Source organism: Struthio camelus, chromosome Z, assembly GCF_040807025.1.
Source record: "Struthio camelus isolate bStrCam1 chromosome Z, bStrCam1.hap1, whole genome shotgun sequence".
In the NCBI taxonomy this organism is placed as follows: domain Eukaryota; kingdom Metazoa; phylum Chordata; class Aves; order Struthioniformes; family Struthionidae; genus Struthio; species Struthio camelus.
In genome coordinates, this window is record NC_090982.1 from 73351499 (window position 1) to 73374619 (window position 23121).

At 37.4% G+C, this 23121-nt stretch overlaps 1 long non-coding RNA gene across 2 annotated transcripts in view; it reads left to right on the forward strand.

Annotated features, from left to right (window-relative positions):
- The window catches only part of LOC138064446 (uncharacterized), a 127683-nt gene that overhangs the window by 3729 nt on the left and 100833 nt on the right, over nt 1-23121 (forward strand). Inside the window, exon 2 of one of the 2 annotated variants that reach the window (XR_011137688.1) lies at nt 12238-12340. The exons of the other annotated variant lie outside the window; for it this stretch is intronic. This is a non-coding gene — a long non-coding RNA (uncharacterized lncRNA). The remainder of the gene's footprint in view (nt 1-12237; nt 12341-23121) is intronic. 2 annotated transcript variants of the gene reach the window in all.

The window sequence follows — 23121 nt, forward strand, 5'->3', positions numbered from 1 at the left end:
TAAGCCTACATTTCTCTGGAAAAGCTACTACCTATTGAGCAGGTTTTGTTCTCTGTTTCTATACTGGTGAAGAATTCTCCAAGGAGGCTGTCAGTAATTCTAAGCTGAAGTCTGTTTTCTTCTGTGAAGGTGTCTGGACCATCTTTGGAAAGAGGACAGAATCCTTTATAGCATGTACAGAGTTTATCCTTTATAGCATGCTACCTACACAGCACAGAGGCTGGCTTGGGCATGTGGTTTGAGGCTTGATGTGAGTTACAATCAGCTGAAGTTTAATAGAAGTTTCTTCTTGTACCATCCTGCCCACTACGGGGCTGGGCTGTGAAAGCAGTTCTAGCTGTCAAGATGAGTTAACTATTAGTGGTGCCATTATTCCACCAGGCTTTTTCATTGCCTGGTGGAATAATTCTAAGAACTGCTGAGGCTCGGCTCTTTGGGGAAATCTTTTTCGTTCTTATAAATGCTTGCCGTTATTCAGGACCAAGAAAAATAAATACAAACCAACAAGCTACTAGATACTATCTGTAAATCAGCAGGCATGCTTGGTTGTTAGAAAAAAAATCTATGTATGCTCATTTAAGAATGGCTAATTTTGTGGGAATGACTCATGTATTAGGTGAGTCAGTTATCTTTCACTAAGCGAAGAGTGGCTGAAAATCCATGGAATGAACCCAGCTTTAGAAAGCCTGCAGCAAAAGGCAAACTATACTTAAAACTGAAAGCTTTTATGGAAGGACTGTATGAAGTTGCTGTAAAGGAAATGTTTTCTTGCCTGTAAGTTCTCTGTTATTCCAGTAGAGGGTAGTTTATCCTCTAGGAAGCTAGGTGTGTTGAAGGAATGATCAGGAAAGGTGACTTGATGATTCCCATTTGCTTTTATTTGGAGATAAGGCAATAAAAATTAACTTCAAGAGATTGACCTCATCAGATTAACAAATGCATAGACATTATTAGACTTCAGCATGTTTTTAGGCTGAAACTGGAAAAAGTCAAGTTCAACAGTAGTCCTATTTCTGTTCTGCTACCAAACACTTCATTTGCCATGTAAGAATTACTGCATTTTTCTTCTTACGCAAAGAACAGTTTTGTTACCAGCCTGGTGCTTAAGAGCTACCTGACTTTCATTTAGCAGCTAGTAAAGTAGATGCAGCTTCAAACTTTTTTATTCTGACTACATAGAATCACTCTGGTCAAAGAGTATTCAGCTTGTTTTTAGATGCTTAAAAATATTTTGTGATCTGGACTGATGCAATGACTTCTGTTCTGAGCCCTTTACTCTAGGGCAGAGATATCTTAACTGTGGTAGTGAGGCACACACCACTTAACACCTGGTGCAGAGCTGGGAGGGGTCCTGCTAACGGTGGACCTTAAGCATCTGTACCACCCTTAGTTCAGCCAGTGTACCCACTGCTACAGCAGCTGTTGCTGAGCAGTATGTGTGTCTGTGGATTTTAGTCATAGTACACACCTTCATCTGCTCTCTAATATACTGGTAGTGGGTGGTGGCTGCGGGGATACTCTGTGAGTTCTGCTCTGACTTGGTATTTTATTTTAAAGCAGCCATCACGGAACAGTCCTCTCCGTAAGCTTTTGTGGCTGTCAGTCCTGAAGTGCAGCAGAAGCTCTCCTGTTGTGGGAGCACTGAGGAGGGCAGAGACCACCAAATCTTTGAAAGGACATCAGAAGGAATTATGTGGATCTGCAGCTGTTCTGTTGCCACTGTTAGATGAAACTCTGTTAGTCAGAATTTGTTCCCATTCAGACAACACTGCAGCCCTATACAGCTCCTCATGGATATTAGCTTTTTTACCTGATTTCTAGAGAGAATGGTTTGACCTGCTGGGAATTTTGATAGCGAGCCCCGCAAAGAAAACTAGCCGTGGTTCAGCACTTCACATCACCAGCTTCTGTGGAGCTTGCAGCTGGCACATGAAAATTTCAGCCCAGCCATTGATCAGCCACTTAACTGAGTAGTAATATAACAACAACCAAGATTTAACATTTTCTTGTAATTCATCTGACTTACTCAGGAATCAAGTATGATCAGTACTGCGCTGCATATTTTAATTTTGAACTTCTATATAATTTACTCTGGAAAAAAACCCTTTAAGAAACCTATGCCTGTGGTTAGTATCCAACATCTGTGAACATACTTTCATGGCATTAATATCACTCAGAGTTTTCTCTGTGGCATTTGGGAATTTGTTCTCTTTTCAAAATATTGTATCTGAGTCACCTGATCTGTCAGTCAAGTCTACTTGTATCCTTCTGTGTTCTAGCCTTCCCCTCCTTTCCAGTTTTGAATCTACATTCAGAAATCACACATTATTGTTTTCTGTTTATTGGAAAAATAAACATAATATATCAGGAATGAATAGTGGATCTACCTTCTTTATTTTGGAGCTATTTTTTGGGGCAAATTGGTATAACCAATTGCTTAGATTCCATTTTTTGATGCATATTCCACATGATCAAAGGAATATAAAAAGCTGTTATATGGATCACTAAAACAAGACTTGTGTCATGTTCTCTGCTGATTATACAAGAAGCTTATAAAACTAATCTCTGAGTTCAGGCACTTTGGTTAGGTATTGTATTTATATGAGATGATTCCAGGGCTGAACATTTCTCCAAAATTACTGTTATCTAAACACGAAACAGGCAAAGGTGGGTGGAGGAACCAGAGGCAGCTTTTCCAAAGTCACATGAAGAGGTAGTGCTAGAGTTGTAATCTGTCAGTCCGTTGCAATCTCAGTTGACTGTATTGCCTTCCAAAGTGGAAATAGCTTTGTCTGCTGTAGGCATGTCACAGATGGGGAACGTATGTGTTAGTGATTAATGTATTTAAATAGCCATAAGTAAACTGTGAACCACTGCATTCTATGATTACCAATTAACCATTAAGGTTAGTTAAATGTATTTATTAATTTAGTAATATTTTTTGAGCTGCTTATAAGTGCGACCTCGTTTATTTGTCTGGTATGTATATGTCATATCCATCATTATAATATCTAGCTGCAGTAGAATAGCAGATTGGAACAAAAAATGAACTCCATTCTCTTTAGACAAGTAGTTAGATAATAATTTGAAATATTGTACCAATTGAATTCCTGATGCTGTTTTCTTCACCAGCTGGAAAGCCTCTCAATGTCGGAAAGGCATTCAGTCTGTTTGACATAAGGGTGGGGGAATGTTTGTGTAATTATAAATGTTAGACTTGCAAACACGCCTTTTGATTGCAACAGCCTGAACTTCCACATGTCAACAGGAATCTAACTCCTCACAAGATAAACCTTGGTTTATGTACCTTGACATTGTCACTGTTCTTTTCTATATAATTTTAGTATGTATATTGCTAAATTGTAACTGGATTTTGCATGTTGTGCATGTTTCAGATGAAACATTTTAGATACTCTCTATATTCTTGACTAAATATTCAATTACTACAACTACTTTATGTAGCTGTAACAGTTTTGGTATTATGATAAAATCTCAAATCACACTCAGTTTGAGTAATTACCTGTGATCACACAGGCTTGTGATATCTTGCGCAGTGCTACTGAGCCCAATATTAATTTTGGAAATGTTGGTTGCTGAGGTCTGAACAGGCTCAAGGTGATTCTTTCCTGGTTATGTAGCAGGAAAAAAATAAGTGCTCTCTCTGCAGTGCTGCACTGGTGTTTTTTGTTATGTGTGGGTTTTTTTTAATTTTTATTTTGCTTCAATTGGAAGAATTATTTAAGAACTTGAGGATGTAGTTAGGATGCGGAGTGGCTGTGGCCCTCATCTGGTCTGAGGAGGAAGAAAGGAAGAAGACTGAAGCTGCCACTGTGTCATATGAAGGAGTACCACCCATTAGGACTATTTGTTATAGTATGGCAACTGAAGTTTCCCTATGTTTCCCATCCTTTGTTAGTTAAGCTGACTTTCAGGTGCATGACATGCATTGTCTAATCCTGAAAATGGTCAGGCAGTTCTCAGAAAAATACTAGCTCAGGGTGCATTAGGTTTTGTACCAAGGACTTCTGTGCTGTGGGAGATCCTTTGAGACATGCTGACAAGAAAGAAGAAGGAAAACAATGCGAAGGAGCAGTATTTCTTGTTGGATGGTAATAGCCTATGGACATCTCAAAAGTTTATGCCATCTCATTAGTAATTTCTTCCTGCATGTATATCTACCATATTCTTATTGCAGTAGTGCTTCAGCCAACCTAACTGAACAGGGGCAAATATAGCGGTGTTGTGGGACACTGCCTCTGACAGCTCAGGTCTGGAAGGAACGTACGTGATGTATTGCTCAGTTCATGGACACGTATGCCACGTGGAAAGCATTCCTGCGTAATGTTCTGGTGCATATTAATTAGATAAGCAAGATACCTATGTGATATAAATCGAATACTTGGAAGTGTGCCAGTTCATATCGCAATTGAGCACCTAATCCAGTGTCGCTAATTAGAGAAGTTACAATCTGAGTTACAGATAGTCTAAAACAATTTCTTATGTGTTCAGGGAGAGAGATTCACATACAATGTTTTATTTTAATGATTAATGGTTAATCATATTAATTTCATTAGTGTGATGAGAGAAGGGCTATTATCTGTAAGGCTGTGAAAAGACAGTAGCTTTCAAGAAGACAGCTGGTGTGGCCTAAAAATTGTGGAAGCTTTTATAGTAAGAATGGAAACAAGGGAAGAGAAAACCACAAGTAGAATTGGAAAAGACTTTTTTTGTAGGTGCGCTTCCTTTCCTCTGATGCTTCGCTGTTTGTGCATCCAGAAGGCTTTCTTCTTGCTGTTTTCTTGTGACTTTCTTTTGGATTATAAGTGCTGTCAGTTTGGACTGCTGAGTTTTTAACTTTATTGCCTGGTGTCTCCCCAGATTTGTGCTCCCAGCAAAGTCATCAGTGTATTTCCCCGCTCTGGCAAAGACCCCTCACTCCTGGATCCCTTCTCTAACTCTTAACTGGCACCATATTCACAAAGAAAAGCATAGGTGTTGCAGCTTTAAGCTTTGCTTAGTTGCTAGGTGCTAGGTGTTGGTGAATTAACGTTATTCACTTTAGTTGCTTAGCCCGTATAAAAGGGTGAGTTATATGGCAAATCCTAACAAGCTGCCTGGAGAGCTGCTTGGGATAGACTTTGAAAACTACTAAGACAGGGCAGTGCCTTAAGTAGTATCGCTGTCTGGGACTGGGATACCATAGTCTCCAACTAAGCATCTCTTTCCCAAAATTAGCCATACAGTCTTTATTGTTCAAATACTCCTACTGTTCTTCTGCTCTTTGCCTGCCACTCCCTACGCTATGCACTAGCTCAGCAGTTAAAAAGCAAGAGACTTGTGTTCGGTTCCTTCCTCTGCCTGAGGGAGCTCTAATCAGCGTCTCCCATCTTCCAGGAAAGCATCCTGGCTATAAAATACTCTGAGGTGGGATGGTTGCAGTGTCTCCTTTTGAAGGTGTTTTGCTTTGCATGGAATAATTAAATATTAATTGGGACCGCAAAAGAAGATCAGTTTACGGATTAGCTCACACACCTGTGAGTAGAGAGACATGAGTTTTAGCCCTAGCTCCAGGAAATGCTTGTCATTAGTCTTGCTGTCTATCATCAGCCTGGTTTTCTGAGGAGGTCCTTTACAAGGGTATCACAGTTGAGGGAAGTGGAGGAATGTGGAACATATAGACATGACAGAAGTGAAAGTGATTAAGATGGTTCTGGAAATGTCAGCTATCTTGAGCAATAAGAGCTGAGCGTGCTGATATTCAGTGTTAGTTAGTGATGATGCTGAGTATCTCTTTTTGGAACTTGGGCACCAAGTCAAGCATCTAAATCCTACCTGTATACTTACATAGATCTAATAATGCATACCAAGGCTGAAAATGTAAGGCATTATTAAAGATTTATTTAATCTCTTGTGGTGCTATCACTGCTTTGACCTTTTTGTATTGTATGCATCTCTCAAACCTTCCTCTTTCCGTCTCTTTCCTATTTTCATGGCTTCCCATTTCCATATATATTGCCACCTAGTCTTGCAAGAATCTCTCAATTCCCTTTTGCTAGATTCCATCCATTTAAGGTGCTTAAAATTACTTCTTAAAAGATACTATTTTCATGTATCTGTTCAAGGCTAATCATCTTACCAGCAGCTTCTGTAAGTTGTTTTTAGCTTTCATCACTTCCTTATTGGAGTGCTGTCTGATATCACATCAACCTACTTGACTAACATATGACAGCAGTAATAGAAAGAACATAGTTCAGTGTTTCTTTGCTACAGGAACTGATCCATCTATTTATCTGAATTCTTATCCTAGTTTTTGTTGAATGTTTTACTGGGTAGTCATCTTCTGAGAGATTAATGATTCATCTCATATTTTATACAAATTTACAGATTTAAATGGTAGAAATGATCCCTACCAGTCACACTTTTATCAGTGATCTGAACTCTTCCAAAGTTTGGGAGCTATGCAGATGATGGGACTTTGCTTTATTTTTTAATAGTAGCAAAGACCATCAAGATAATGATATACTTTGTTTCAGTTTTACTACTGATTTATAAGAAACTGTGATGATACTGCATTATATTTTCAAGCTATAATATGATATGATTTTAATTGTGTTGTATTAAGCATATAGACATGACGTCAGTCTTAAAAATTGTACTGGGTGTTAAGGTTAACACTTCTGTGCAAACCACATTTTTTAGTAGAACCCAGAAAGAGTCAAGAAGACTAAACTGGTTGTGGTAATTTGCTTTCACTGTCACAAAGCTCTGCTAACTGAATAGCATCTAGAAATTGTTAATATGAAAGCTGATGTTGTAGGCATCAATTTTTGGAGCAGTTCCTATTCAGGAAGCTCAAAAGCCGGGAGGCATATGTAGTGAGCCATATTTTGAAAAAGTGCATCTGTTGTTATTGTAGTACCTTACTGCCAGTTCTAAGCACTCTGTTTTGTCTGGAAATAGGAGGAGAGTGTGTTAGAGCACTACCCAATCTTTTATAAACTACAGGACCCAATCTAAAGTTAGCTATAGTGGTAAGCAGAAACTTGATTTTATGTCTGAAATATAAGTGTGGCATATTAGTAAGTATTTTAGTGATATGAAGAACTGCAGGTTTTATTGCGGTAGACCAACATGAACTTTTCAAAATTCTAGTTGTATCGGAAGTACACATAGATATTAATATCATCCATTTTAAAGAAAAGGGATCATTATGACATTTCAAGAGTGTCAGTAGAGGTAGTTTTGACTATATCTGTCCTATTGATTTAAGAGTGTAATATATTTTCAGTCAGCTCTAGGACTCACTATCTGTCCCTTTTATCTGTGCAGAGACAGAGGAAGAAGCAGTTATTCTTGTAATACTTTTATTAAATCTTTTCAGTTTATTTCATTTTCTTTTCTGTGTTGCATTGAGCCAACAAGAATAAGTATAATGTATGTTTTTCGTTTAGACCAGAGTCCTCAGTTATGCCCTCAGGGTGTTTAGCATTGCAGCGATTTCTGATATCATCATTTGAAACTGCATTAACAGTTTCTAAATTCTTTTACTCTCCAGCTCCCAAATTATTTAGCAATAATGACACAATTTGATTCCCTTTGTGACCTTACTGATACAAAGTAAAGTAGTTGTGATGCTGATCTTGGGCGAAAAAAAATATATAGGTATGCTTGGAATTGCCCAGTTACTATCTTCTATCTAATTCCCCCCTAACAGGGAAGAGATCGCAGAGTGTTTGATAGCCAGCTAGTTGCATCATGAACGCTTTAAAGTGACAAATAAACTTCCATTATCTGTGACCTTCTTTTAGTATGAATTTGTTTTACTGGATCTAAGTCACAGCAGATTGAAATCGTGCTGTGCTGTTCCTGGCCAGCGTTTTCAGTATGTTTAGCCTATCAGAATATGTAAGTGTGGTTGATTTAGTTGAATGTATGTTGAAAATATGATCAGCCATTGTCATGGTGCAATGCATAGATGAGCTAAAGGTTCTATTATTTCTGTGTGACAAGCCGTATGTTACGCATTTCATTTTTTTTGGCCTTTAAAACTTGTTATGTAGTCTTCATTTCATCCTTTACTTCCTATTATTTTTAATTTTGCAGTATCAGTTTGTACTTTTTCCAGTATATTCCTACAGCCTCGTTAATTTGTAAGTCACAGATTCTTTCTTTTTCAAGTAGCCTCATTTGATGCAAACCCTCTCATTTGTTTAATTGACTCTCTTACGGCTGTGATCTGAACAGTGAGCAAACCTAATATAAAATGATATTAGCTAAAAAACACTACGAGCCTTGACTCAGATTTTCTTGTTTTTTTATTTTAACATTTCTTCATCCTTTTTCTCATTTTGGATGTGTGTTTATAACCCTTGGAACTGCCACTTCAGGTTATTTGTGGAAAGACCGTTAAGGTAATTCATATAGGGAACTGGGAAGTTAAAAACACTCCAGACTGTATCTCCTGTCTTCGGGTCCCTGGCCCTAGTGCCATTTCTGGAACTCCAGGGGACTTTGAGGATGCTCTCAGAGGGGTATAAAAGAAAAACTGCATCCTGAATGTATGCTTTGTTTCTTCTATGTGCTTGAATTCAGCCTCCAGAAGTTTGTTTAGCAATATGCTTAATTGAGGCAACAGAACTCTTGAGCATTAATGAGGTAAAGAAAGATAAATACACTTCATAATAAATTTATGTTACTATCCACTCAGAACAAATTTTAAGGAGGCAAATGAAAATTAAATATTTATAAATAAAATGAACTGAATTGCAAAACAAATTTCAGTCTTTAAGAGGAAGGGAAAGCCTTCTGAAAGTAAAATTGCTGTTACAGTAACTGGAAGCCTCGAATATTGCACTAGAGATTTAGACAGACAGCAGATGAACAGTTTAGGGAAATGAACACTTGAACAGCTCTATTTCCAGTAGATGTGATAGACTCAGCAGATTACTTGCAAAGGTTTTTTCCTCAGGGCTACTAACCTTTGTAAGTTTTTGCCAGCTTTAAGCCTCAATGAACTTGTTTTAAAAAGCACACTGAAAGACATTAAACTGCGGCTAGTTTTTAGGAAGGGAGCTCAGCCCCTAGTAGAAGGTATACTCTCAGTGTGAGTATATGCCCATACCCTTGCTGTTTACTTGTTCTTCAGCTTGGTCCTCATATTATGTTTTGATGACTGGATATTTTCTTTTTGCTAAAAGTCAACTCACATCTTTAGACAAATGTAACAAAGGATTTCCATCCTCAGGCATGTACTGTGGTGTACTGCTGAAATCTACATTTCAGAAACTTTTGTGTAATTGATTTCCACTGATGGCTAAAGCAATCAGCTTTATAAAGGCAGACCATTGTCCTCATAGCGTTTTTACTGTAGAACAGGGACCAGTGTGGGATTTTCACCCAATTAATGGCTCCATGCAGATCTTTGCAGATCTGTACTTGTTGGTCTATGCAGTAGGGGTCTGTAGTAATGATAATTTTTATGATCTTTATCTCAGGATAACAGACTGAAGAAGCATTCATTACTTCTTTTCTGTGTAGCCTTTCAGTGATGCAATGGAAGAGAGAGATGTATTTGATATGTCTTCCGCAGTTTTGCTTTCCAAGAATGTTCCCCTGTTGTTAAATCCGGCATTTCCACGTTTCTTTGTTGAGTCACTGGAATACTCATGTCACTATTTCCCTGGTAATCGCAGGTCCTCCCACTAGTTCCTCTTTCCTTGTACTTCTGAGAAATGCCTTCCTTTATTTGTTTGTTTGTCTTTTTGGTGACATGGCTTCATTTCTCAAAGGCTCCTATGAACACTGACTCCTCTTAGGTTTGTCTGATGACCTCAGTGCTGGTATCTCTGTTGGTCTGGATCTCCATTCTCCTGCCCCTGTAAAATGGGAAAAATAAGTAGTGCTTTTTGCTTGTTCTTCCTTTCCCAGGTTTGCAAATATAAATCTGCTCCTGTTGCTGCACTACTTGCTAATATAAACATTTCCTATGCATACACTGTTTACAGTAGCAATGCAGTCTTTGTTTTAAAAACAGTAGTGGTATGTTTTTTTACAAAGTTAAACCTTCCCGAATGAGATTTGAACACATAAAAAAGGATATCTTGCTAAGATTTTTTGTGCCATGAGTTAATTTCTGACATGAATTAAAGGCATGAGGTAGGTACTCTAGCAGACCTGAAGAACGTACAATTCTCAACTCTCAGTAATCACATTTCTTGGACAAAGTATTTCTTTTAAAATCAAGCATAGTTAGCAGATGAGCAGGTAGCTTGTCTGTGGTTAGGACAATGGACAACATCTCAGAGCAGAAGTAAAAGCAAACAAATTGACTAAGGTGGGACTGTCATTTTAAGCACAGAATGTTGGACTCATCTCAGCAGGAGAGACGAGAAGAGGGAGAGCTGAGGCTCACAGCTGAGTATTGCATAGTCTTTATTACATTACCTGGAATATCAAATCTCAAAAGATGTAGTGTAGGAATTGCAAACAATTATGTACCAGCTTTTTTTTCAGTGTTTTCTGATGTATACTGTTTTTGTTTGTTCCAAATAACATGAAGTTATTTACTAAGAATATTCTAATCCATAGAGATTGTCTTATGGTGATTATAAATCCTGTAGGAACAGCCTTCAGGGTTTTCAACTTTATGATCTAATAATAATACAAATACAAATAATAAAGTTTCACCCCAAAAAATCATGGAAAAATTCATCAGAGATTTAGAAATTCCATACAGTAATCCTTACTTGTTTTTTTCTGAAGCTCCCAGATTCTATAACTATCAATTCTGCAGAACAAACATAAGACTTCTTAAATTGTTACTGGAAAACTTTCTGAGGTGGAATTCAATTGCATGTAAAGCAGATGTTGTTTAATTTCTGAAATTTTAAAGTTGAAGTTAGCTGACTGCACTGATGGAATAAAGACAAGGACAAAACAATCTTATTTTTACAGGTTTGTTTTGTGGTTTGCGTCTTTACTGGAAAGAAGTTTTGCATGAGCAGCTGAATGCCAAGAAAAAATTTGCTCCACAAGCACCAGGGAAAAAATCTCATAACCACGCTCTACAGGGAAACTATCAACATTGAAATATGTTTCACCTTATCCAGGTTTAGATGTCTAAAAGGCAGGTGCCTGATTTTATATTGTCGTCTACATTACCTCTAGGTTAATCAGGAGGTTACTCTGGAAGTGCTTCCTGTTGTAGGCTACAGATTTTAAATTAAGCAAGATGCAGGCTATTTTTCTTTATGTACAAGTTTTTTTGTAGGTGTTTGGTGAACTGTATGGAGTTTCATGTTGTTGGAAGAGAGTTGTTTGGAGTTCTTTGGGCTAATTTTCACCTCAATCTGTTCCTTAATCTGGCTCATTGAATGACTACCCTGTCAGCACAAGAGAGGCTGTAGCTCTCAGCAGTGTCAGCAATGGGTAGATGAGAGAAGACAGGATAGTTCATTTCAGCAACAACCTGCACATCAGTGCACTTCAAGTGTTATGGACACCTTGTGTGAAAGCATGTAGAATTGTCTTCTGAGGGTACCTGTTTCTCTCTGCTGACCACAGAGGGAAACTTGATAACTTACTGGGACAATATGCTTTATTCTTAAATGGTAAAATCAAGTGTGATGAATCCTGCTCACACATTCTGTGTTTTAATCTATATTATTATGTAAGGGAGGACCTGGTTTAATGAGTAACTGTAAGAAGACAACATTAGTTGGAAAATCAATTTCCATGACATTTTCTAAATTTAATGTTGTTATATGAAGAAGCAGTTGTTAAAAAAGAAGAATACACAAAAAATGTATTTATTCTCTGCTTGGTTGGGGGGGTCTTATCCTACATTTGGAAGTTCTTTATGAAGGGTCAGTTTCAGTGTTTTTATTTTATAGTCAGTTAGACAGTCATTCTGTCATCCTCTGTTGGCTGGAAAGATACTATTCACACAACAAACACTGCAACCGTGTGGCTACAGTCATAAGGAATACAGTCAAACTTGAGTGAAATATGAATCTATTTTTACTCTCCTACCTGCTGATGAATAGCACTTGTTGCTTGCTACCTTATTCTAAAAAGTAACCCCTTAGATTTCATTTAGTTGCAAGACTAATCTTGGAATCATCTGAAAGCGCTATATTTATGGAAGTTTACTAAATTCATTTCAATGTTTACGTAAATTGTTTTATTTTTTAAAAATTCATGTTGAACAAAATAAATTATAATTTTATTATATTTTAGGTTTCCTTCCAAGGAAACTGTGGAGAATGGGTTTGATCCTACAAACCGCTACCCATGTGAATGAGAGCATCATGAAATGAACAGCTAGAAAAATTGTGTCAGAGTAAGTTTTCAACTTTTTAAAAGTTGAATCCAGTGCATTCAGTATTACAGTCTTTGGGTTTAATGGGGAAAACATTACACAATGTTAGTTAAGTATTTTCTGTGTCATCTAAACTAGTTAGATGTCTCAGTTTTTCTTTTTTTTTAGTAAGTCTCTGCTTCATTTATTTCTCATCTATAGCTCCTCTTTTTCCTTCAGCCTCTTTGTGTACATGTATATCGTTGTTTTCCTGCTGACCTTGGTTTCATTTCCCAGCTGGGTATTCTTTGTAATCCAGCTTTTCCTCAGCAGCCTTTACAAACCTGCAAGATATGTGAAGAAAAGAGAACGAAAAGTTGGGGGATTATTTTTCTATAACGTAAGTATTTTTCCAAGAAGGGTTTGTAAACATCAACCTTTTTTTAAATGGAAAAAATCCCAGCTCTGCTTCTTTCTTATTCATCTTAGAAAGATGACAGTGCCTCAGTCACTGTGAATAAAACAGCACTTTATACAATATTGCCTTATAAGAGAACCTGGCTTTTTTATACTGTGAGAACTATAAAGATATTATTCATTAGTCAACAAGTGGGATTGAGTTTCAATTTTAACTTGCAAGCCTATTCCAAAGAACAATAAAGGAATAGAATGGGGAACTTTTTCTGTGGGCACATCTTCTGCTCAGATGTTTTTTTACCATTGAGGTAAATTTTCTGTGTGCTTTGGCTCTTGTTTTCAACTGCTCATTTTGGAGAAACATACTCAAGAAAGAAAGAGGCTTAAAGAAGCATACTTTTGACCTGAAGACAGCTACTATAGCTTCCAATTTTCACCATACTAAAGAACAAAGAGACGAAGCAGTGGGTAATAAAATGAAATAATGGAAAATGACTTTGTGAAGTTAAAATAATTGTAATGATATGATACAGTTTAGATCGTGCCAAGACACGATGGGACAATTTGTTCTTAGTTTTTGTTTTCAGTGTCCTGTGTTATTAAACACATCTCGCCAAAACATTATCTCAATATCAAAAGACAACATCCTTAATGTCTGTCCTGCATATAGTAATGCTGATTCAAATCTTTCTTGTTCAAACTCTTCACAGAGTTATGCTGGCCCTGTGAAAGCACGAGTTCAGCAGCTTATCTACAAGAACTGAATTCTTGTTCATCTTGTTCAGTATCAACTGGTGTAAATTCTTTGGGTCAGTTTGCCATTGCCATTTAGGTTGAACTGCATGTGAAGTAGCATTGATTCAAACTGGATTAAAACATGTGCGAGGCTGTTCTGTAGGAGAAAGGATAGCAAAATCTGCTGCTTTGAAATTTTTTTAGCTGTTTTCTTTGATAGCCCATTACCTATCTGCTTTATTTTATGCCTTCAAAGTAAGTAAGTTCATTAAATCACAAGTCATACCACTGTTCTTTATGAAATTTGTGTACGTGGTCATTAAAATACAAGGTAATCATTTGAAGTAACTGATATTTTCATCTCAAAATGCAAAAAAAAAGTAATTCGGAGGATGTTTTCTTGCTGTGTTACAATCATGAGGCTACAGGTACATTTTCAAAGTCTAGGTTATTGAAATTCTCGTTTCTGTGATTTATTAGCAGCCTTTATCTGTGCTATCTTTCTGATATCAATTAAAAATACTTTTCAAAAAGATTTATATGAAAGCCTAGTCCTACTGAAGTCAACAGCAACTGCAACTGGTCATTGTAGTGGGACGAAGATTTCAACATCAGCATCCTCTTGGAACCGAAGTCCCTCTTAGAACAAAAACAACTTAAAATTCTTCTTATGAATGAATTTTACTGGGTATCAGCACAAGGCTTAAGTGGAACATAAAGATAACAGTTTAGTCTGGCTCTGGGTCTCATTCCAACGATATATTTCATCCTCTTTAAGCTGTATAGCAACATTCTTGATGTATACTTCTCTTGTTTATAAACCATTCTAGCACATGATAAATATGGAAAATGCTACATAGAAGAAATCTATGTATTTGTTTATTTTAGAAATAAACTGTTGACAGTCACCTCCAGCTTAAATTATGTGATTAATTTCCTTGGTTGCCTTTGATAGGCTTAGTGATGATTAGGATATTGGTCATAAATCTCATATACTTGGTAAATGCCTTTTGTGGCTGGTGACATTATTAGCAGTCACTGAGGTACCTAAGGTTTTACAAATCATTGAATATGCTTGTAAGTAGAAGGGCTGTTTTTTTTTTTAATTTGGAATGTGCTATTTTTGGGCTAAGTGTTGTGACTAGAAAATTATTGTTTCACTTGACAGTTGTGTTGCTTTAATTTTTTAATTTATTTAATGGCTTGGATTGAGAGTGAGTCTCCTCTTTCTAAAGAGTTTGATGTATGCAGTAAAGGAGGAGTTAGTCTAATATAAGTAATATCGGTGTGTTTTGATGCTCTCATTTATTTGGATGAATGTTTTTCATTAGCATAGTTTCATTAGTGTTTCATTTTGGAGAACTCCTGTGGAATTAAGATTGCCAGATAAAGCCTGTACGAACATCAGGTATACAAACTTTGCACTTGACTCAGATGAGTTTGCTGTTTGTTCCATTTTGCTTTTATAGGAAATGTTTCTTGTGAACAAAACAAATGGCAATCTACATTTCTAGGCCTTGATTCAACAAACACAGCTGGTGTTTGCATCCCTCGTGTCACTAGAGTTGCTCATTATCTTGATTAGCACATACTTGTGTGTTCTGCTAGGTTGATGCTGTAGAGCTATATTTGACTTTCTCTTCCATCCTTCCTCCTACCTTCATTTATACAGTGGAGCATTAGATCACAGAGTGTCTATAATTCTGCATTTTATAAAGTGCATTATACCCTCAGATCTGCTCTCTCACCAACCTCTCCCCCCGCCCCCCCCCCCCCCAAACAGTCTTTGTGTCAAGCTTCCTGCAAACGTAGTTGAATTTGGTCCTGTGCTGACGGGACTGTGATTGTGGAAATGGAAAGCCATTTACAGAGTCACCAAACTAATTAATTCATTAGACTAAGATTTTTTCAGAGCTTTACTCAGAACTTGCACAGAACAAAGTACCAACTAAATATATATATTTTTAATTCATGATAGCCAAAAAGGTGGACTCAGAATTTGTTTTGCCTATACAAGGCTATATTATGACATAAGAAGAGGAAATTCAGTCCTGCTCAAAGAATGTTTCTAGGACCTATGGACTGTTAAAAAAAAAAAAACAGCAGCTTTTTACCCACAAGGCAAATTGATTTTGAGTATCAGCACTTAGCAGATTCCCAAAATAGCAGAAGCTCACACAGGAAATTAATTAAAAATATCTCTTAAAATATGAAAATGTGTGGAGTCATTGAAAGTCACCTTTGAGTGGGTACATTTCCTGTTACCTTTTACATAGTAACTGCAATACAATAGGCACTTTTATTTTCTGTTTAAGAAGTTAAAGCTCATGCAATTGTATTTCTATGAGTAAGGTTTATGGTTAAACATAATAAAAAGTGCAGACCAAACTGAGCCATACCATTCCCTGTAGTGAGTAGTACCACAGAGCATGGATAGTACCATTGCCATCAATGGAGCTATTCAGTCTGAGGACTGTTGTACAGATGGGCTCTGAAATAGTCAGATAGGTTGGAATTTGTTCAAAGAGAGTATTTTAACATTCTTTCCTGGCAAAACTAAGCTGTCCCAGACTGAGAGGTATATTATTTAAGTTAAAATTAATTCTGTGCAACTTCATGTTGTGCTCACCTGTGCATGTCAGGAATTCTGTTTGTGTAGTATTGGCAATTTCTTTAGAGTTCATGTACCCAGATCCTTTGCTTGCATAACACAATATTCATTCAATCGGCCTCAAAACAGAAGCACGTTTCTGCTAATCTCTCTCCGTTTTGTCTGGGTGAGCTAAGACCTACTTTCTTGTGTAAAGGACCAAGGTGATCTATTGTTGCTTTGGAATACTTTAAATTGTACATGTAGCTCCTGGATATCAATAGTAATGAATCACCAGCATAAACAATCCGTATATGGAAGAGCAAACTTTACAGTCCCTCTGGAAAGGAACAGTATCATTTTCATATGGTTTTGGGACTTTCCTGTGTGAATCCTTTAGACCACCAATTTTATGATTTATGAATTAAAAATATTTTCCGTTTTCTTTTAAAGAAAGCAGTAGGACTTCTCTGGTAATCCAGGGTCAAATCTTGTGACAACAGATGTAGACGAACAAGTTTGCGCTGATGTTTGTGGAGCAGGATTATGCCCTTAACCATCACAACGCGCTTGTCGTTGCACTGAGCAAATCTTTCACCCGTGGTGTCAGATTTAAACTAGTACCTCACAGACTTCCAGTAACTCTGTGTTGGCTGATGTTGCTTATGCCCTACTTTGTTCATTTCACTGGGGGTCCACTCACATGAAGCTCAGAGGAGGTCTGGAGACAGAGGTGAGGTGTTCTCCTAAACATAAGCTGTGCCTGTTAAATACCTGTCTTGCTTGTTTGGATCTGATAATAATCTGCATGGTGGAACATTTTCCAGACTTTACTGTCCCAAACTAATAAAAAAAAAAAAGAGGACATTAATTTGCTCAAACAACTAGTATGTTTTAAAATACGTAGTAATTATTCGTATCTGAATTAGGAGAATGTAAACACTTGCGGAATCCTGAAGGACTGAGAACTAAATCTTGTTCCTACTAACTTTTATGGCAAATTTCACATTGATTCATTAGGGTTAGGAAGTTACCTTGAAACAGTAAGGTGAGATGGAGAGACAGGTTAATTGGCAGCAGCTGCACTTGTCAGCAGTGAAAGTGTAAATGGATTTTATAATGCACAGTATTATCTGGAATATTTGCTATGCTGTGGTAACACACTGCATGCCATATGCCTCACCCTTTCATGTTACTCCCCCTCATTTTTAATGACTAGTGCAGTATATTAAGTGGGGAAACTATTCCAGCAGTGAGACTGGCACATTCTTTACACAGCTGAATTGACACATCTGGAGTTGCCTCTGGCTACTGCTTATAGACTGCCTTGCTTTACTGCTTATAGACTGCCTTGCCTTTCTTTCGGGAGAATATTTTTGCCTAGTTTTAGTCATGCAAATCCTGCAGTATGATGTTGTCATAAGTCCTTGTGCAGTAGAGGGTGGCAGTCTGCCTCCTTGTCCATATATGGCTTTTACATCTTTGGCATGTGCTGGCTCTGACATCACCTGAATGTCACAGGCCTTTCATTTTGTGTGACCTACTAAGTGCATCAGAAGGGAAATAAGGTTTTCTGCAAGATGGAAAAAATGTCTGTCCACTTGGGGCTCTTGTAACGACAGGAATTTAAAAAAAAATTGTATTTAATTTGATCTTCTCTCTGATGTAAAAACAAAAATACCAACAAAAGTTGAGTAAAAGGTAGGCCGGATGCTAGTAATGAGAGGTAAGGGTCTGAAACTTACTCTGTGCTAACAAGTAGTACTAGGGGATGCACCCAGGCACTAAACTCAGTTGTCTCTACTACTACCTTGTCAGGACTGCTGGTCCAGGCCAGCTGCTGCTCTCCCAAACAATTCCTGGGCAATATATGGGAGTCAGCCCTGGCTGACAACCATTCCAGGAGGCAGTTCAGATGTGCCCTCTCTGTTTTTTGCAAACTAAGGTGAGTTTACTAGTAGAGATCCAGTCAGTTCTTTGCCACTTGGCCTCAGCGTCAGAAATTTGTTCTGGCCGTATTTAATTTGCTAATATATGTAACATACATAGCCAAGGAGCCTTGGTCCCATCAAGAGGAGATTTACAAAGGCACAATGGCAGTTACCAATTTATACTGAAAATCACGCAATTTATACTGACAATCAGTGGGAGCTAAACATCTAACTCCACTTAGTGTCCTTGAAAATCTCCCTTCGGACTTGTTTAAATCTCAGATTGCTCACTGTGGAAGATGAGAGTTATATCTATTTCATTCTGACATTATAGAATATAGTGGTGCCTAGAACTCTTTCAGTCTTTCAGATACGTACACTGAAATGTAAGTTAGTTTCCTAAATGCCTTTGTGGAGCCTCAAACTACAATCATTCTTAGAGTAGCTTTCTGGACTGAGGTCCTTCCAGTTCCTGCCTGTTTACACGTTTCACTCAACTTTAAAGCTCAAGTGTATCCTTTCTGGGGCCTGTGCCAGCACACCTTTGCTATAATGCAGATATATTCCCTTTTAAACAAAGCATAATTTATTACTTTTTCAAAAGTCCCCTTTTGAAAAGGTTCCATAATACTGAGAGAGGTCTCAAATGGGTTTTCTTACCTAAACTTAACCTTTGCCAATTGCTTATTCAGATCTCTGCCTTGGTAGACCTACCTTTTTTCCTGATAACCTAGTTTTTATATTTTTGTCCAGGGCATCCCCTTACCTTCCATGATCAGCAGCTGGAAGCATTTAGCATTCCTGTTACTCATAATTTCAGCTTTGATAAGGGGATTTTTGTAATCCCTTATAAACTGTTTTTCACTGTTTCTTTACAGTGGTGATGTTCCATTTCCTAGTAGCTTCTCTCTTTACTGTGATTCCAAGGAGTCTTGCCAGTGCACAATGCACACAACTTCTTTCACTCACAAAAACAGGGACATGGTCAGAGGAAGAGCAGTTTTGTGGTTGGTCTAGGTCAGTACGCTGCTGTCAACTCTGGCCATCACCGGGTAGCTGAGGAAGTGCAAGAAACTACTGGTAAAGCAGTGGATAATCTACCTCCTAGATTTGGTTTGCTCCATATCCCTAGTAGGTTCGCTGGTCCTTCCAAATTTCCTATCACTATTTCTTTTAATTTTTTTAAACTATATCATAATATTTAAGCAGGGAATGAATGGCTGTAAGTACTTGGCTTCAATGGCATTTGTGACAGTGTTTTATACAGATTAATTATGTATTAGATGAAGTGTTTCTTTTTCTAATTTTTATATTTGTAATGTTTTCATGTCAACTTATGACCTTGTTCTTGTGAGGCAGGGAAATGGAAAACATTTATTTGCTTTTTTCATACTTCATTTTAGTGCACACTTGTCGTTGATGATCTGTTCCTTGCAGAAGTTAAGTAATTTTTTTCATTCCTTCTGATTACTGCACATGAGGCTTTCTAGCCTTTTGATCATTTGCATTGCTTTTGTCAGAATCCTGCCTAGTTCTGCAATGTCTTTTTTGAGACGGGGTAATCAGAAGCACGTACAGCATTCCAGAAGAGGCTCCACCACTGATTTATATCATGGCATTACAATACTTTCTGTATTATTCACCATCCTATTTCTTATCCTTAAAAACATCATGTCTGCTTTTTTACCACAGCTCAGCACTGAGCTGAGGTCTTTAATGAGTTTTCTACAGTGATACCAGACTCTTCTCCCAGGTTCACACGGTTAATTTAGGATGATGAAAGTATCCTCTTTCTTTTTTCTTTTCTGTCCGATGTTAGTTATTCTGTATGTAATAACATTGAGTTTCATTTGCCATTTTGGTGATTACTTAGGTTTCTCTTGTAAACTTCTCACAATCCTGTCCGGACTTGACCACCCTAATTAACTTTGAAGCACCTGCAGTTTTTTCTTGCCTAATACTCACCCTTCTTTCCAGTTTTGTTTCAGTTACATTAAAAACAAACAAACAAACAAATTTAACTTATAATGATCAACTTACCATTTCCAGTAAAGAAAACAGACCATTTATTTCTACTCCTTTGTATTTGTGTCTTAGCCAGCTTTGATTTATGACAAGACTTTGTAGCTTGCACGTCTAGTACTGTGCTCTTTGCTGGCATTTTGAAAGGAACTTTGTCCGAAGTCTGAATTTATTCTGATGGAAGTACCAGGCAGCTCATACATTCTGCACTGCATTAATTTGTACCAGGTGAACTGCTGGCTCCTAAAACTGCTACTGAATAAATCTGCTTCTCTGATTATCACCCTTTCTCATAATTTTCAATGGTAAAAAAGTGTCTTGGGTTTTTGCAATTTAATAGCAGAGAAGTGAGAGAATCATAGGAGACAGGACAAAGCATGGTTAATAATGTGTCATTCCTGACAGATGTTTGTTTAACCTATTTTTAAAGACTTCTGATGACGCCTTTGACACAGTTAATTTCAGACCTTAAACTGTCCTTACTGTTGGAAAGTTTTCCCAAATATTTGGCAGTTTTCCTCATATGCCCCATATTTCCTAATCTGTGCTCCTGAAGTTTAAAATAATTGCTTCTTTTACTGCCCATCAGATACATGGGGGACAGGTTATTGCCTCTCTTTTTGCATTATCAGAGTATTTATAGATGGCTTTCAGAATTCAACTTCACTCTTCCTTGGAGTGAACATTCTCAGTCTTTCTTCACAGATCACTGTGACCTTGCGGATAAGGAAAGAAAAGCGTGCTTGCTGGGAGGAGGTGGAATGAATAGCCTCAGCAAGTCCAGCTTTGTTTGCTTTATTTGACATTTTATCTCATCATTTTGTTAAACTTCCCAGCTGCTCTTTTCATTGTAAGGTATTACTGCAGTATCATTCTACACAATGTAAAAGAATCTGTGAGAAGCCTCTGTTACCTGTGTTGGGTTTTTAACAGCTTTCAAGGTTGAGATTATGAGAAAGGAAGAATCTATCTATCTTTATTTTCTTGATGGGAAAAGATTCTTTTTCTTTTTTAGAAGGGGATGAGGATAGAGAAGAAAAATCTTCTCCTAGTACCTTCATTCATGTAAACTGTCTCCTTAAAGTTTTTCCAGCTTATCATAAGTAACTAGACCACAGTTACTGACACACCTGCTATATTTTTGTATAGTAACGCTGGAAAAACATGTCAAAATATGGCAATTGTTTTACAGATCCCACATAATTAATTTATCTTTGAAGAGAAATGGGCAAATTGCAGTACAGAAAGGTGTTTATGTGCCAGTGATCTGATTTTGATATATTTTTAGCTTTGTAATTTTAAATAATTGGCAGAATATGCAGAAGCCTTGGGAGTACTTTTTGTTTATTTGAATCAAACAAAACTAAAGTAGTCCTATAATCCAAATGGGTGCTCTGCAAGTGTGAATACTGTGCTATCTGAAGAGTACTTTATATTTTGGTAGGGGAGGAGTGGCACAGCAAAGAGGCAAAGTTTGAAGAGCTGTGTCAGAGGAGTGGGGCCTGTGGGAACAAGTTAAATGAACAAAGCGAGGAAAGAAGGCTACCGTGATCTTGAGTGCTGGGTCACTGCATGCATTATTTAGCAGCGCATACCCATGCAAAGGTGTTCTGAGTTCCGCAGGTGAATACCAGTCCTTGCCCAGTTGGCCCACGGTAAGGATAAAAATAAAAGAATAAGGTGATAATATTTTCAAAATCTTATGCTGAACTTCCTCTATTTCTCTTATAGCTCTTAAATTTTATTTCCTCTGAGATAGGATACAAAGAACTGAATAACGTCTTGCAGGTGAGAGTATGGTGCTGCTTTTTACAATGACTTTGTCATATTTCTTTGAACATCCTTTCATTTTGTTCACCTTTGGGGACATTACTAGACACTGAACAGGATTCTTTAACTGAATCATCCTCAGTGAATTATAGTCAATTGAAAACTAAAGTGTTCAGATTAGGCCATCTTTGATTTGCATGGCTTAGTCCTGAATTTCATTTGTTGCTTTCCATTTGGCTAGCTTTGTTATGATCCTCTGATACTTTTCACAGCATTTAATTGTGATTACCTGAAACAATGTTCTGTCATTTGAAGCTTTTGCTATTGCACTGCTCGTTACTTTTCTCAGATGACTCATTTTAGTTTGGCAGATTGGATGTTGCACCTTCAGCCTTCCACTGTATTGTGCTTTTTTGTGCTTTTGTCTTTCAGATTCTGTCTATGCTATTCCAGTGTTTTATCAGCTGCTTAGCTTTTGTTACAGTTTCTTCTGATGTCTCATATAAGAGTTTTCTTAAATATTTACTTATAGAATTAGTATCTTGCTGTCATTCAGATCGTGAGAAGGATTTTAGGATTGCCAGAGATTAACCTAGGCTGTAAAGACTCACTGATTGTTTCTCAGGCTTCCTTGCAGAGGAGGGAGATATGTATTTATGTTGTATTCTTAGATATGACAGCAATTCGCATCAACATGCCCAGCCTAAACTAAGCAGTTCTCGTGCTGATAATCATATAACCATGACAGTATGGTGCTGAGCATGCACTGCAGTGTGTGTCCAGAAAGCTACAAAAACCTGAGATGACCAGCTAGCACTAAGCAGTTTCCTACTACAGTTATTCTTCTATCACTTTCCAAGCCAGCGAGTTAGAAAATGGTCTGTTTTGTGTATGTTAGCTGTAATCACTCTTTTAAATGCAGTCTAAGTATCATGAAGTGTTTTGATAGCACATCAGAGTATTTCTATTAGGAAAAAATGATCAAATTTCTCCTTTTCTTTTTAAACTTTATAGTTATTTTTGGGAAATCTGTACTGTGATTCTGCCATTCGTTCCATGGGCTTGTGGAGTCCACATAAACTTGGCTAGGTAGCTGCTGATTTCCTGTTTATCAACTGTGATTGACATGCATCTCTGCTCACACCACTTGCATATGAAAAATGTAATAACCATATTATACTCAAAGTATAATCTATTAAATCACAGATAATATGTTAGATGTGCTTTGCACATTCTGCAAGGTGCTCGTTTGTTCATTATGATATCCAGTTTACATGAGCTCTGAGATTTCAGGGGCTCTGTGCCAGCTTACAGTTGCTGAAGACGTGACCCAGGGTATTCAACACTAACAGTTCAGC